Source organism: Ambystoma mexicanum, chromosome 10 (genome assembly GCF_040938575.1).
Source record: "Ambystoma mexicanum isolate Mex_15411 chromosome 10, UKY_AmexF1_1, whole genome shotgun sequence".
In the NCBI taxonomy this organism is placed as follows: domain Eukaryota; kingdom Metazoa; phylum Chordata; class Amphibia; order Caudata; family Ambystomatidae; genus Ambystoma; species Ambystoma mexicanum.
Genome location: NC_090932.1, coordinates 366,532,363 through 366,549,430, shown reverse-complemented (window position 1 = coordinate 366,549,430; position 17,068 = coordinate 366,532,363).

Below are 17,068 nucleotides of genomic sequence, written 5' to 3'. Positions count from 1 at the left end.
CAGGGGCGTCGGTCGGACCCGGACTGCTGCGGCCTCCATCCACGTGATGCGTAGTGCAGCGATGACTGACTGGATCTGCCCTCCTAATCTTGTCTGCTTGACCCGTAGAAATATTCTCCTACAAGTGGAGAGATGGATTTAGCCACTTGTCGATTCAAGTGATAGCACCCCCACTGTCCTCCCCACTAATCACCTCTGAAGTGCCCTCTCAGCAATCTCACCTTATATTCTTGAAGGATGAGCCCTCCATCCTGCGAAGCACGCAGTGGGGCGTTGATGACCAGTTACTTCACTGGCCTGAAGCTATTGGAAGAGTTGTAGACGAATCCTGACTCCAAAAGGTCCTGGCAAAGAGCCGTAAGTATATAGTTCGTAAGAGTTCAAAATGTCTGGAATTCACTCCTGTCCAATTCCTCTTTTTATCTTGCAGCTTTGACCCAATAAGAAGATTGACAGCTGAAAGCGCTCCGGTAAAAGTCTGTGTTACCCAACACTGTCCGGTAAATAATGCCATGGGTTAAACTTGCTGCTGTCTCCTTTTCTTACCGGTGCGGCATAAGTAGATGTGGCGTGCTGATGAATAATACTTCTGGCGGTAAAATCAGGTAAGCATATGGCGGCTAAAGAGATTGGGCCTCATTACGACCCTGGCGGAAATCGAAAAACGATGGCGGAAATGCAATACCGCCATCGAATAGCGCTCGGTGCGATCATGACCCGTCACCGCAAAGTACGATGCCATTAGCGACACCGTAGTGAACGCCAACGCTAACTGCACCAAGCACGCGCGCGCGCGCCATGCCAAACCGTAATTACCACCATGGCGCAACGGTACGCGAATTCCGACCCTAGCGGACATGCACCTAACGCCATCAAGCACGGCGGAAAGTACCATTCCGCCATGGTGAGAAGTACGGCATCGCGAACCAACCGTAAACGGCCCTACTGAGTGCTTGTACACCGCTCCCTGGCCACATTGTACAACCCCCCGTAGGTGCAATGAAGTCACACAATGCAACCAGTGAAATGTACTAGTCATCCATGCCTGCCAACGAACAAATGAATCTCAAGAGTGCCCAATGGGAGCTGCAGGGCACAGATGGCACGAATACAGAAGCTATACAAATGGACATGACCTCAGTCTCCCACCAAGAAACGCACGCAAACACAGGCACCTGTGACCAGCAATATTCCGATAATCACATCATTCCACCAATCCAACTGGCTGACCGGCATCTGTTACACAAAAGCTAATCCCCCGCCCCTGAGCATGACATCATCAAAACAGTCATAATGGCAGCCCTTATCCCTGACCTCACTGGGCTCCGTAGGCAAACGCGCCCAGCACAGTACCACGCAACTATACTCAGAAGCCGGAACCCAATGCAGATCTCCTCACAATACATCGCTCCCCAAATAGGAATATGCCACATCACTCGCAAAGAAGAACGCTACACGGTTCATATCAGAATAGAAATTTAATGCACAACAAATTCACCAAGCCCATACAGCCATTAGGCCATGAACTCCAAAATATATTTCATTATCGTGGGCTGCATCCGCAATAAATGACCAGCTACTTCTTGTGTGACGCCCTGTTCCTTCATGGTACACAGGGGCTACATTCCCGTACGAAAAGGCAACATGGAAGCGCCTAGAACCGCAGGGCCGTCCCAATAGGGAGGCACTAGTCCAGCTGAAAGGCCGAAATGTTGCTCCTAGCCACTAGTACTGCGTAAGGGCATGTGGCCCATTGGCGATCGTCCCATAAGATCGTAATGCTGCTCCACTGATTAACACGAAGCAGCAGGTGTCGGGAGTAAAATCCATCTGCAGGAGTGGCATACAGATGGCAGTGGCAAAAGGGGAGGAGATACCTGTCAACCAAATGAAATGAAAAACAATAGTATGGCCATCAGAACTACATTTGAATTACTCACTTCAATGATCACACCAAATCCACAGCCATATGCATGCTAGCCCACTCCAAAGGATCATCACCACCCAAAAACCACTTGCGAATCATAACTATCTATATCGAGGTGAAAACACTATCACAAACGAGTGTACCTGTGCATGCGTCTGTTAAAACAGAATCCATCTGATGGGATTGGTAACGTGCATAGACACAAGTGTCTGAAGGCGCGTCGAGACAGGGAGGGCTCAACAAGGCCAGATAGACGATGGCCCCACTATGGCAGCCCTGCATCACATAGCGCAGGGGAGGCGGATAGATTCCAAGAAGCCCTGTACATGGCAAACTCTGTATCAAATCATCTGTCCATGCATCCATACATCATTCCCTCATCCCGTAATGAAAACGCCTGTTTCCATACTCACATAACATGTGAAATTTCCATTGAGTCTGTGCGTTATGCAGCCTGCAAAATCCACCGTGCCCCAGCCCGTTATTCCAGTGTTGTGAAGTAACATGTATTTGGGAACGTCCGGCCTCATCGCCCACGTCGCTATTGCGCATCCCATACTATTCATATCAATCATTGCATCCTCGCCATGGCCCCTGTCCCAAGGACATTGAACAATAGAACGTTATATTTGCAGTCAGACCTGTGGGCATCTCCTCGCCGCTAGCTGAAAACCGAAAGCGCCGCCCTTCGAATTCCTCATTTGCAACATCACGTCGAAAAGGCATCTGTGGCCGCTTGAAACCACAAATTAATCCATCTAGTGCGGCTGTGTGTGAAAATGGCAACTGCCTTCACTCACAAATGGAACGCCCCGCCCGTCGGTGAAGCTCGGTACAGTGTTGCATGAGGGTCCACCGTTACTCGAGTACTACGTTCCACTGACCCTTCACAAGTCTGTTCGCGGCTGCAAAGATTGTATGTGAAACAATGGGACCATAGCCGAATGAACATATCAACCAATGTTACACTGCCATCGGGTACAAATACATGATTGCAATAGCAAGATGCCATTCGTCGAATTGCAGCGTTGTGTGCGGGACGTGCTCGCCCAAAGGGGAGTGCAGCTTGCACAGGTGGAATGAATCACCACAGGTGGAGGCCATACAGCCTGAAAACACATAAATTGCACACCCAGTCTCCTCCCACAACCACACCCACTCCGAAATGCTACTGGCAGGACTAGCCATGTTGGCCCTGGGGGACCTGATAGCACTGCAAGTACTCCAACTACAAGAAGAAGACGAACACCAACTACAACCGGCCGCACGGCGGAGACGCAGGAGGAGGAGGAGGCCAAGGCAGGGCCAGCAAGGGCCGCCAGCACAGCCACTACCACGACGCAGGCAGCCCGCAATCCCACGCCTCCGAGCACATCCGTTCAACCTCACTGATGAGCAGATCCACACCCTCTACCGTTTGGACCGGGACACCATAACCGCCATTGTGGACATGACACAGGCTGACCTTGTCAGCATGATAGATAGCCCAACCGCCATCCCACCCCTACTGAAGGTGGTGTCTGTACTACACTTCCTGGCCACAGGCACCTACCAGCACACAGTCGGACAGTTGCATGGCATATCACAGCCACTGTTCTCACGGACACTATTGCAAGTGCTCGATGCCCTCCTGAAGCACGCAGACGACTACATCTCTCTACCACGCTCGGAGCAGGAAATTACCAACACAAAAGTGGGATTCCATGCACTTGCTGGCATACCGGGTTGCATTGGTGCCATCGACTGCACCCATGTGGAATTGGTCGTCCCACATGCCATGGAGGCCCAGTACCGCAACCGAAAACAATTTCATTCCCTGAATGTACAGATGGTGTGTGACTCCAACAGGATCATTACACATTGTTGTGCCAGATTCCCTGGATCTACCCATGATTCTATGGTCTTGAGGAACTCTACTATACCACGCTACATGGAGCGACACGCAGGGAACAGATCCTGGCTACTCGGTGAGTCTCATTTCATGCATGATGATGTGGGGTATGTGATGCGGCAATGACCTGGCAGGAAGGGGGGGGGGTGCGTACGTAGCAATGGCATTCCTCAATATTCCTTTCTTGTCCACATACAGGTGATGCCGGGTATCCACTGAAGAGATGGCTCCTCACACCAGTCCCGAACCCACGGGACCAGCATGAGGAGGACTACAACCATGCCCACTCACGTACCCGTGTAGTCATAGAACAGGCATTCGGCCTACTGAAGACTCGTTTCCGCTGCCTCAGCAGGTCTGGCGGGGCACTCCTGTACCGCCATGTGAAGGTTGCAAAGATGGTCATGGCATGTGTCATGCTCCACAACATGTGCGTACGTAGAAATGTGCCCATGCCCCCTGACGCAGAACTGCAAGCACCTGATGATGGTCATGATGAGGGTGGGGATGTGGCAGCACCTCAAGGAGTCTGCGAGGCACAGGAGGGCCGTGACATTCGTCAGCATCTCATAGATGCATGCTTCTAGCACTCACGCCTGCTGGCTGATACATGGACATGGGACTCGTGGCACTGTGTGTGTCTGGGACATGCACAATATGGACTGTACGCCTATAATGGCCTCGTACACAAAGATCAATGTCCACACATCTCATTGCATGATCGTGCATTGTTTATGGCATATGTGATATCATGTTGAACACCCTATCGACCCGCCACCCAAGTGAGCCCAACACACCCCCTCCACCCTCCTACCTCCCCCCCGAACACCAGTGTCCAAAGATGCTCATTGTCAGTGGGCTGTCGCTATTGCAAGCCCCCTCTGTGGGTATCAGGGGCACCCCTGCCTGTGGAGCGCAGGTTCCTCCCAGATCTACGTTGGGGGCTGCCCTGGACGGAACTTGCAACGGATGATGTCTCTGCCTGCTCACGTCCATGCATGTCCCTAAGGCTTTGTGAGAGCTCAGTGAGCACACGGCGCACTGCGGCAAGTTCGGCACATACGTCTTTGGACGTCGCATGCAGTTCCCCCCTCAGGCTCTCGGTGCTTCTCTCCATTTGTACTCTCAGGCTCTCGGTGCTACTCTCCATTTGTACTCTCAGGCTCTCGGTGCTACTCTCCATTTGTGCCCTTAGTGTCTCTGTGCTTCTCTCCATTTCTGCCCTCAGTGTCTCAGTTGATGTTTCTATGTCTGCCTTAGTGCCCCCACATTCATCGGCATGGTCCTTGAGGAGCGTGGCCAGTTGCTGCTGTTGCACGATTAACTGGTCGAGGGACTGTTGCCTCTGCTGGGCCATGGCCATTTGCGGTGGTGTCACAGAGGGGCTGATCACCTCATGTTGCCTTGCCAAAGGGCTTGTGGGGGATGGCCAGTCGTCGTCTTGTGGGTGCCCCTGCGTGGTATCCTCATGGTGTACGGGATGGGACAGACAGGGGGATTGAGACAGGTCATGGATGGATCTAACTTCGACATCCCCGTTTTCTGTGTCGGAGCATGCTGCCATTAATGCAGTATCACCTATGGTGCTGCTGCCACCAGAAGCAGTGCCTACTGTGGCATCCATTGGGGGGACCTGTGGTGGTGGTGTTGTGGGCATGCTGGCTGCTGGGGTGCCTGTTGGAGTTCCCTCCTGTGTGCTGTCACTTGATTTGTGCTGCTGCCGTGTCTTGATCCGTGCAGCTGAGGTGGAGGGTCTTTGGCCGTTGGTCTTGGCCCTCTTTGCAGGTGTGCTGGTAGGGGTGTTCTGGAGCTCGTCGTTTGGATCGGACCCTGTGGTGGAGTAAAGGAGGGCGAGCGTTATTAATGGGTCTGTGGGAATTGGAATGGCAATGTATCACATGCATTGGGGTGGTACCTGAGGGTGATTTGGGTCTGGGCCTTGGAGGTGGTTTCATTTGTGTGTGGAGTGAGGGTGCAGTTGTTTGGCAGCCTGCAGTTAGGGTGTGCCTGCTGCACGTGTAGAGGGTGTTTTTAGGATTTTTAATTATTTATGTATTTGATGTGAGTTTTAGAGTGTGCTATCAGGCCTATGTATGTGGACGTTCTCCTGGACATGTGTTCCTGTTGCACTATGTGGGCACGTGGTACTTCACATGATTGGACATTGTGGTTTTGGCATTGTTTTATTTGGGACACCTACCTGATTCTTCGGATGTCTGCACTCCTTTCTCCATCCCTCCGACTCCCTCTATGCTCTCCATTCCAATGGTGGAGGCACAGATTTCTTCCCAGGGGGTCAACTTGATGGGTGATTCCGATCCTCCCCCGGTAGCTGTGGCAATGTTGCGGTTGGCAGAAAGTATGCTACGGACGCGTATCCGCAGGTCGTCCCATCGCTTTCTGCATTGCTGTGGGATGCGGGGTGCGGTCCCCACCGCACTTACACGCTGTGCCACCAGGGCCCATATGGCCTTCTTGTTCGCAAGTGCCGTCCTGGTCATTTGCGTGGAGAAGACGACGGCAGCATTCTCCTGGAGGGTCTCCGTGAGCACGGTGAGTTCCTCACGGGAGAAGTGGACCTGCCGCTTGCGGTCGCACGCTTTCTTCGCTACTTTTCCCATTTTTCTTGGTTTCACTAGGGTGGATGATGGGTTGGGATGTGTCTCAGGGTAGTATTTTTTATGGTTGTGTGGATTTTGTGGTTTAATAGGTGTACGGCGTGATGTTTCCCGTTCCGGGACCATGCTTTTACTTCCGTTTCCGTATATTTACGGTCACCGTACTTTCCGGTTGGTGCTCACTGCGGTGTCTGCTGTGATGGGTGGCGGTATTGCACCTAGGGTGCCGTACGGCGGCGGTGTGGGCCGTTTTGGGGTCATTTCCGCCATCGCGGACTTTGCACTTCCGCCATGGCGTGGTGCTCGTGCCCGATGGGTCGGAATGAGCCGCACTTTGCTCCATCGTGCAATGGCGGAAACGCTATTTACGCTATGGCGGTCCGGTCGGTTGATTTCCGCAAGGGTCGTAATGAGGGCCATTGTCTCTGTCTGTTCTCTCTGCTCACCTTGTTGTTTCTTGTCCCCCTTAGGTGCCGGGATTCGGCGATGTAAAGATGGAGACAGCGCCGGATCAAAGAGATGCTGCGTGGAACGGTGAGTATGGCACGGCGCTGTTGCTGGCGATGCGACACTTTTAAAACAAAGTATTTTCTCTGGTTTGAAGATGCGATGAATCCGGAATCAGGTAAGAAATCAGGTAATACTCTTGTTCTAACCTTTGCTTCTTTGCTTCTTTCTAGGTGCTCCAGGTTCGAGGCAGACGTGGCAGAAGGCTGGATGCTGCTGCTGGCACGGTGAACGTTACGCTGCTGGATGCAGAATAACGCGAAGCGTGTGCTGCTCTTCGGGCGTGGTTTAAATAGCCTCCAAAGTAGTCCCAGGTAGGTATTCCTCCCCGACCACACCCGAGTAACAAAATAGTCCCTAAGGTAAAGTAGTCCCTTCCAGGCCTCACATGGGCTTGGATCTTCTTGCAGCATGGTCTGCATCAGGTAAGTGAGCACCTATGAGCCTGGCGCCTATGGCGCCAGGACTGATGTCCCATATGAGCCTGGCCCCATAGGTGCCAGGACAGAACCCAGACAGCCCCTAGCAGGGGTTGCTGGGTTTTCTCAAGGCAACATGATGCCTGCTCCCGGGGCTGATGGACGCGGTCTATATGCCCGGGGGTATGCATCATGACAGATGCCGAGATGACATTGAGCATTGTCCAGTGCCACACCACTGTGTTACTAGGTACAGAGTCCTGGACTTCGTGCCCTCCTGCTTCCTGAGGTAATACATTGTCGTATTATTGTCTGTCAGGATCCTGACTGAGTGCCCCTTTCGTATCAGACGGAAGGATTTTAGTGCCCATCTCACTGCCCTCAGTTCCAGCACATTGATGTGGAGAGTCGTCTCCTCGATCCTCCGTAGCCCCTTGGCATGGAGGTGGTCAATATGGGATCCCCAGCCCAACATGTATGCGTCTGTGAGGAGTGTGTTGTGATACAGTGGGTCCTCAAAGGGATTCTCTTTTATGATGTTTGATCTATTGGCCCACCACTGAAGCTTTAGGGCCAGTTTGGTTGAGATCTGTATCTTGTCTCCCCATGTTTCTGAAACCTGGGACCAGTTGGAGACGATGAATCCCTGTAGCGGCCATATGAAGTCTAAAATTGGCTATCAGTGGGATGCATGATGCCATGGTTCCTAGGAACCGCATGCAGTGGCACACTGTTAGTCATCTTCCTGGTTTGAAGGTGTGAATCAGAGAGACAAGCATACTCGCTACTCGCATACTCGCTCCTGAAACACAGAAGATGTCTGAATGGTGATCTATTTGTGCCCGTATCAAATACCTGCACACGGATGCCCCCGTAATCCAACAAATCTACCGAACCGCATCATTGCAGAAGTCGATGCCTTCAGTTTCCATTGCCATACACGAGGACGACTCCAACTTCAAGATGGCCACCCTTTTTTCATCTGCCTGATCCAGCTTGGCAAAACCCCCCTCTTGGAAGTCGCCGACCTGGATTGGCTGGGGCAGCCACTATAGTGGCCAATAGCACGCCGGCAAGGCGTAAGCCGGCCCACAGGAGCAAGGACCACAGGGATAAGGACAACGGCCTGTCCGTCCCTGTCGCCCTTCCTCACAATCTAACGCCGTCCCGAGCGGAGCAGGAGCTCCCTCTCCACTGCTGGAGCAGTGGCCGTACCAGCGGCGAAAAACGCTGGAAACTTGCAAGGTATGCCTCCGGAGTATACCCCCTGCGCATAACCACACTTCCTGAAACACAGAAGATGTCTGAATGGTGATCTATTTGTGCCCGTATCAAATACCTGCACACGGATGCCCCCGTAATCCAACAAATCTACCGAACCGCATCATTGCAGAAGTCGATGCCTTCAGTTTCCATTGCCATACACGAGGACGACTCCAACTTCAAGATGGCCACCCTTTTTTCATCTGCCTGATCCAGCTTGGCAAAACCCCCCTCTTGGAAGTCGCCGACCTGGATTGGCTGGGGCAGCCACTATAGTGGCCAATAGCACGCCGGCAAGGCGTAAGCCGGCCCACAGGAGCAAGGACCACAGGGATAAGGACAACGGCCTGTCCGTCCCTGTCGCCCTTCCTCACAATCTAACGCCGTCCCGAGCGGAGCAGGAGCTCCCTCTCCACTGCTGGAGCAGTGGCCGTACCAGCGGCGAAAAACGCTGGAAACTTGCAAGGTATGCCTCCGGAGTATACCCCCTGCGCATAACCACACTTCCTGAAACACAGAAGATGTCTGAATGGTGATCTATTTGTGCCCATATCAAATACCTGCACACGGATGCCCCCGTAATCCAACAAATCTACCGAACCGCATCATTGCAGAAGTCGATGCCTTCAGTTTCCATTGCCATACACGAGGACGACTCCAACTTCAAGATGGCCACCCTTTTTTCATCTGCCTGATCCAGCTTGGCAAAACCCCCCTCTTGGAAGTCGCCGACCTGGATTGGCTGGGGCAGCCACTATAGTGGCCAATAGCACGCCGGCAAGGCGTAAGCCGGCCCACAGGAGCAAGGACCACAGGGATAAGGACAACGGCCTGTCCGTCCCTGTCGCCCTTCCAACCGCCAATGCCGCAGAGCCCGTGTCGCTTGCCGTGACGGTTATGGGTAAGTGGTTACTCTATGATTAAAATACCCAGTGGAAGTTGCATTGAACTCACTTAACCGATAACGAAAACAGGGTCTCCCAAGTGAACTTATCCACGGCCAGCCTTGAATTTGCCCCACTATGGTATAAAGGCACACAAGTGTTCCGAGTTGCCCCATAAAGGCCTAGACAACGTGCACATGCATGCGCCTTATATTCGCCTGTAACAATCAAGGCCCGTCAGCCTCTGTATCACTCTCATGCTCATTGCCTTACTCTGCACCCACCTTGCCACCCTCTTGCCCTCCACATCCAACCTCGTACTCAAATACTTTGATGTACTCCTGCCAACATACAACCCCATTATATATGAGCTGTGTTGTGCCCTTTGGATGCCCCCAGACTACATTCGAACTGTGTTGTGCACTATGGTCGCCCAGGACCACATTTGAACTGTGTTGTGCCCTATGGTCGCCCCCAGACTACATTTGAACTGTGTTGTGCCTTATGGTCGCCCCCAGACTACATTTGAACTGTGTTGTGCCCTATGGTCGCCCCAGACCACATCGGAACTGTGTTGTGCCCTATGGTCGCCCCAGACCACATTTGAACTGTGTTGTGCCCTATGGTCGCCCCCAGACTACATTTGAACTGTGTTGTGCCCTATGGTCGCCCCAGACCACATCTGAACTGTGATGTGCCCTATGGTCGCCCCAGACCACATCTGAACTGTGATGTGCCATATGGTCGCTCCAAACCACATTTGAACTGTGTTGTGCCCTATGGTCGCCCCCAGACCACATCTGAACTGTGTTACGCCTTATGGTCGCCCCAGACCACACTCGAACTGTGTTGTGCCCTTTGGTCGCCCCAGACCACATCTGAACTGTGTTGTGCCCTTTGGTCGCCCCAGACCACATCTGAACTGTGTTGTGCCCCTAGACCACATCTGACCTGTGTTGTGCCCTATGGTCGCCCCAGACCACATCTGAACTGTGTTGTGCCCCTAGACCACATCTGACCTGTGTTATGCCCTATGGTCGCCCCAGACCACATCTGAACTGTGTTGTGCCCCTAGACCACATCTGACCTGTGTTATGCCCTATGGTCGCCCCAGACCACATTGCACTTAGCCTGTCTCTGACTGCATTTAACCTGTCTCTGATTGCATTTAGCCTACATATGATTGCTCCGTCTAGCCTAGAGGTACCCGACTCTTGCAAACCAACTGCTCGCGCCTAAAACCAGGTCACAATGATACTAAATTTTATTTACCTGTCAGCCTTTTGGACCACAATGCCTAAAGTAAACCACTATCCGAGGCCTACACAACAGGGCACACCGCCTGTGGATGAAGGACTCTTAACTCCCCCCCTAGAGCCTAGCCATCAACCTTCACACTCACTTATTACCCACCAATCGCTAACATACCTTCCCTGTGACATTGCAAATAGAAACGCAAAACTACGTTCAAGACTACCTAAAATTTACGAACCATTAGCTAGACTCAATACCTCTTGCAATAGAAGTAACACTAACATCCGAAACACTCCCTCTGTAAAAATTGACCTCCAACGCAACAATCGCCCAAACAAGCTGCCCAATGCTAATAATAGCATACCTAAAAAGAAAAGCAATACCACCCAGGCCACAGCAAAGCCGAACATCCAACTGAATGCGCCCTTATTAATGCCAGGTCACTAATAGCACACGCTACCGAAATTGCGGATCTCATTCAAATAGGAGACTATGACATCTTCGCCATAACAGAAACTTGGCTGCACCAAGCTGCAGGACCTGCCCTAATGCTTGCCTTACCCCATAATTACACCATACTTAGAGAAGACAGAGTCAACTCTCGAGGAGGTGGCCTCGCTATTATTGCTGAAAATAATCTCACCCTAAAAACTGAATCAAGTTCAACGACTAACTCCTGCGAATCATTAACTGCTAAACTCCTCGCATCTCCCTCTCAAACTATTACTATTCACCTTATCTATAGACCACCAGGCCCTATTGGCACATTCGAGGAGGACATTTCCACAATCCTATCTAACAACCTAAAAACTTCATCCCAAGCTATCCTTCTGGGAGACCTAAACCTAGGCTACAATGACCCTAAAGACCTGCAAGCAACTAATATCACCAATGTCATCTCAGAACTAGGCTTCTCCCAAAAAATCTTACAACCCACACACGAAAAAGGCCGCATACTTGACTGGGTTGCTGACTATAATTGCAATACAACGATTGTTGATATCACCTCACAAATCTGGACTGATCATGCATTGATAACTTTCCTCCTAAATGTTAACCTGGCCCTACCTATTGAAACTGCTCTGGCTCCCCCCTTGCCAACCAGAAACAAAAAACTTATAACTACAGAAAAACTGCTACCACTCATCCTCCCCAGATTAAACTCTCTACCTGACTTATTGGACACCTCATCACTAGTAAATGAATTCAACTCTTCCATGGCTACAGCTCTAGATACTATTGCCCCATTGAAACTGCGAAAGAGTAAGCCCAGAGCCCACCTAAACACCTGGTTTACTCCTCACCTCAAATCTCTAAGACTTGAAAAACGTAAATGCGAATCTGCTTGGCGACTAACCCCAACAGAGACAAATAAAATTACACTCATCAATGCCTCCAAGATTTACAAAAATGAAATAAAGAAAGCAAAAAGAGACAATTTCAACAACAGAATACTGCAGGCCAAATCTGGAACGAAAGAACTATTCCTTATACTAAAGGAACTAGAAAACCCTATTCCTGTCCAGGATAACTGTGACAAAAATAAAACATGGTGCTCGAACATCCAAAAAGCACTAAATGACAAAATTGCCACACTCCAAACAAAAATTGAGATAAAGAAACAGAATATTCCACCCTCAACTAACCCAAGAGGCAAACCACCAATCAGCACTAATCTAGACCATAAATTTAACTTCTCGAAAGTAACTATACTTGAAACCGAAAAGATAATACTTTCACTCAAGCCATCCAATTGCCGAGGCGACCTATGCCCAGCCCAACTAATTAAAGACGCGGCCAGAGACCTCTCCCCATTCATTGCTAAGCTTATTAATGCCTCCTTTGCTTCAGGCACTATACCAGATAACCTCAAGCAATCTTGGGTCCTCCCCCTCCTAAAAAAACAAACACTGGACCCATCCATCCCGACTAACTACAGGCCTATCACAACGGTACCCTTCCTGTTAAAAATCCTAGACAGGGTAGCCTACCTGCAGATCCAAAAACATCTGGAGCTGCACCACCTTTTAGGCACAAGACAATCAGGCTTCAGACCCCAGCACGGAACTGAAACCGCGCTCATCGATCTTAAAACTCAGGTTGATGAGCTGAGAGACTCTGGAAAGATGGCCCTACTCCTCTTACTGGACCTCTCTGCAGCCTTCGACCTGGTGGATCATGAAGTGCTCTGCACCCACCTAGAAACAGCTGCCCATTTCTCCACACATGCCATCGCATGGATCAAATCATTCCTAACCGGTAGAACTATGAGAGTCTTCTCTACTTCTGCTGCCGCTGACCCTGTATCCATTACATGTGGAGTCCCACAAGGTTCTTGTGTCTCCCCCACTATGTACAACATCTTCACGAAGCCCTTGTTCGATGATCTAGATAATCTGGGTGTTACCTACACTAACTATGCGGATGACACTCAGATTCTCATACCACTTTCAGGGGATTATGAACAAGATTTGGCCTTGGTGAACAAGATTTATCTCATCATTCAGGCATGGATGGCCACCCACGGGCTATGCCTGAATGATGACAAAACGGAACTTATCATACTGGGGAACACACAAAACATCAATAGATTAAAAGAAGAATACTCCTCCTTCGTCATAGACGGCAACACTATCAAGGTGGCAAAAGAGGTAAAAACTTTAGGGTTTTACCTTGATTCCCACCTCTCCCTAACCAAACAGGTGAGCGCAATGGCATCCAGCACCGCATATACCTGCAAGCTGATTAGAGCCGCAAAACCATACCTATCCACTGCCAACTGCCTAACCCTTGCTCGAGCATTAGTGCTGTCGAAATTGGACTACTGCAACGCACTATACTTAGGGGCCAATAAACATACGTTGCAAAAGATTCAAACACTACAGAACAATGCTCTTAGAGCTGCCTTAGGAATTCCAAGAAGGGAGCATATTTCAGAGGCTAGAAGACAATCCAATTGGCTCTCCACAGCGGACAAAATCAAACTCAAGACAGCTTCTCTTACCTTCAAAAGTATCAACCATCTAGCACCCAAATACCTAGCTGCTAGATTCAACAGAAAAATCTCCACTAGACCCACCAGAGAAGCATATTCCAACCAGCTAGTGATACCCCCATTTAAACTAAGTACGGCCGGAGGAAACAGCTTCCCGGTCAAAGCTGCCCAGCTTTGGAACTCCCTCCCGCCCGGCCTGAGATCTACCCAATCCTACGCTCTCTTCAGATCTAACTGTATTAACTGGATCAAAGAAAATGACCAATAGTCCTGCCCTACACCAACACAACTACTGTTCTACCGACGTACTATGCACATAATTATATACTCTCCATCTCCTACTGCATATTTCCTGTATATATTATGTTATATGCTTATACTATACTCAATGTATATTCTCCCCACTGTCCTGCATTATGTAATTTCTACGATGTACCACTTGTAAGCATGCGTAACCTGTAAAGTTTAAAGTATCCTTGAACAACGCGCCCGGTTACCCTCGGGTTTGGTGCGCGCTATAAATAATAAACAAACAAACAAACAAACAATAATAATCCTGGAGATTTCAAAGAAAAACATGCAAACTCCCAAAACTCACTAATTGGGCAGCTAACAACCATGAAACTACAACAGTTAGTCAAAGGGTCTACACACCCGGCAGGGCACACCCTTGATGCAATCTTCGCCAGGGAAAAACTCATCACCACGGCACAACCGATACAAATACTGTGGAGCGACCATCTCATCATCCCATTCGTAATCACACTACCAACTCAAGTCCACATCCAGCCCCCCAAGCTCACAAGCATCACAAAATGAAACTGGAAAACCACCGTCAAAGCAAGCAACCTAATGGAACAACTGGAGATGACCAAACCCTCAACTACAGAACTAGAGCTAGCTGATCTACACGGGAAAGCGGAGCTACTCCACAAATGGATTTCTGAAAACATCGCCCCAGAAAAACCATTTACCCCCTCACAAAAAAAAGCAATGGCAATATGGTTCACCCCACTACTAAGCACCATGAAAAAGGACAACAAGAAGATGGAACTGGAATGGAGGTGTCATGGTCATGAAGTCAGGGGCACAGGCATGCAGGGGTCGCAGGCACAGGAGACCATGGTGGACACTGTCCTGGCGACTTTGGCGCCAGGTTCATGAACAAAAGTAAACAAGAACATCCATTTAACACCAAAAGGTTTTTTATTATGGACATAGCACTTCAGATGCATTAACCTAGAAACATTCCATCCATTAAGCAGGATGCATTAACCTTGAACATTCCATCCATCAAGCAGCCCCAAGTGTATTCTTGGGTGTGGCTGCTAATGGATTGCCTTTGCACGTGCTCACCCTCTAGGAGTGGCAGGGTGTGGCTGGTAAGCCGGTCCTAATGGGCGTGCCCACGATCTCAGCTATATAAGCTGCCCCGATCCTCAAGACAGACGCTTCGCATTATTCTGCACTTGCAAGCAGTGTAATGCTCACCGTCGCCTGAGGTCAGACTCACCTTTGAAGATCCTGCTTCCTGGACATCCTGCTTCCTGCCATCATACTTACTAACTGGGGGAAGCTGTTCTTACCTGTACATCTCTTCGGTGAACCAAGTATTCTTCTTTACACTTTCCGGAATGCCGAAATCTTCATCTTGGCACCGCAGCACGACACGCTCCATCGTCGACAGCAGTGCCTGCAAGGAAAACCAGAAGACAAGGATAAACATTGAAAAAACAGTCAGTTTAAGGTTGCGCTTCTCCATACTTTGTGCTTTTCCTTAAACCATCACTACCTGCTGTTGAACATTGCGGTAGCATCCATCTCCCATCCGGCCGCGTCTTGCGTCTCACAGCTGCATTGAGGCCGCATTTCCATCTAAGGGAAGAGAGCAGAAGAGAGACATTATTGCGGTCATAAATAGGAGCAACATATAAAGACATTAAAGAGAACGAACAGCATCACAAGAGTTCAAGGAAGACTTACCAATCATAAGGAGAAGCATTGTCGCAGCTGGACTGGACTAATTCTTATCAGGGATCAGTGAAGGAAGTAGATCCCATTTGACGCGCACCTGCCCGAAGTAGCAGGACGGAGAGCTTATCTTCCATAATTCACAGGTGAGCTTTATGGGCCGGCGTATGCTCACAGAAACTGTACTTTGGGGTGAAGGTTTCGAGAGGTACAACAATCACAGATTGGTGCACTCACACACTCTTATCTCCATGCAGGACCAGTATCACCACGTACCACCGCTCACAGCTTTTCTACTGAGGGAGAGGCCTGAGGGGGTGATTCAAGTTCAGGGAGGGCTGCAACCGTGACCCAACACCTCCGCAGAGACCAGGTAAGCGTAACACGAGGAAAGAATACAACCAAGATGAAAAAATACTGTTCCAGAAACAAATCCGCGCGTACAAAAAGGAAATACAAAAAGGCGAAGAGAAGGTATTATGATGACAGATCACCAATGCCACCAATACACAAAGAGAAATGTTCAATATCATTAAAGAAATGAGAAACCCACCTGGTTGCGACAACACTCCAACCCCCTCAGAGAAACTTTGCAACGACTTGGCAGACCATTTCAAGAACAAAATCAACGACATCCTACTAATCATGCAAAATAGACCAACCAATCACAGCACTCAACCAACCGGACCTAACGAAGAGCCACAGCACAAACCCCAAAACTTTTCTGAAATATCAGCAGAGGTATTCGCCAAGCTGGTAAAACACAGCAAGAAAGCAGGATCACCCATTGATCCCTGCCCCCCTGACATTTACAAATCAATCCTCGAACAAGGAACGCCATCTGAATACTACAGAAACCTCATAAATCTCTCACTCACTCCAGGAACTGTACCTAGATCCTTCAAATCAGCATATATCAAACCACTGTTAAAAAACACAAGTGGCGACGTGGAAGACCTCTCCAACTACAGACCGATTTCAAACATTCCTTACCCGGCGAAACTCCTAGAAACGTACATATATAAATTAACCCAAGAACATGTAGAAAAACGCTAACTGCTAGACCAAGCACAAGTCAGTTTCAGACCCACAAGAGAAACAGAATTGACACTACTATCCATCTGGGACGACCTAAAAACAAATGCTGACTCCAACACAACATCAGCTCTGATCCTGCTCGACCTCTCTGCAGCCTTAAGCTTCGACACAGTTAGCCATGACACCCTAACCAAAGGATTTGAAGTCATAGGTATAACGGACATGGCACTACTCTGGATTAAATCATTCCTAGCATAGAGAACAGAAACCATATGTATAAAACCCTTCAAATCCACTCCAC